Source organism: Cyprinodon tularosa, unplaced genomic scaffold (assembly GCF_016077235.1).
Source record: "Cyprinodon tularosa strain WSP-4 unplaced genomic scaffold, ASM1607723v1 ctg313, whole genome shotgun sequence".
Lineage (NCBI taxonomy): Eukaryota > Metazoa > Chordata > Actinopteri > Cyprinodontiformes > Cyprinodontidae > Cyprinodon > Cyprinodon tularosa.
The window spans coordinates 676580-677547 of record NW_024039023.1 but is presented as its reverse complement, the minus strand read 5'-3'; positions in this window follow the sequence as shown (position 1 = coordinate 677547).

Genomic DNA, 968 nt, shown 5'->3' with positions numbered 1-968 from the left:
GAGAGGCACCAACAATTATGTCCATGTGTTTACAGTGTATTGCATGCAGTTAGTATTGATTTCTTAGGTTTTATGCTTGCAGTTAAGCTTGCATTTTTTTTTATCTATAAAACAGCAGATTTTGAAGAAAAAAAACCCTACCAAACTTTATAATTCTGTCTCCATTGTTATATTGTTTTATAAAGTAAAGGAAATGCAATGATTTGTTACTCAGTACTTGAGTAGCCTTCATACCAATTACTTGCTTGACTAATTTCCTGGATGGCCACTCTTTATTTTTACTTTCATAGAAATACATTAAAAATTAGGCTACCCTTACTTTAGTTTAATTGTTGGGAACTCTACCCAGATAATAGATATAGTTTACATAGGTTTTAACTCAAAGAGGTTTGGACTAAATGTGACTCTAATGACAATATTGTTGATCTAAGACCAGACAGACTAACACAATCAATAGGGCTGATAGCCTTAATAAATCCCAGAATTGTTGTATAAATATATAAAGGGATCAATGGAATAAATTGCTGTTTGTTTTATTTAGATTTTTTTTTTACCTATGCAGTTGCTTTAAGTTATTTAAAAGACAACATAGTTCAGTATGTCTACATTAAAAGAGAAGTTAAGATGATTTTAGTGATTTTATCAATCTAGGAAAACTTTTCTATAGAGTTTATAAAATTAAGGTCTACAAAATCTGTTACTTAGAGACCAGAAACTCAGTGAGGCTAAAGGAGGGATAGTTAGATGACAACTTAGAGCCAACATGTCAGCTCATGTCTGAATCCAGTTTTATAGTCAGATGATCAGATGGTCATTATCCACAAAGCACCACTGTTACATTAACCTTTTATATGTATGATCAGTAAAATAAAATCAGTAAATGTCCACATTTCTAATACAAACTGTGATGTCACGTGGATTAACGTCCCAAATAGCAATCGACTTTAGTTTAGCTTGTCCCTGAAAAG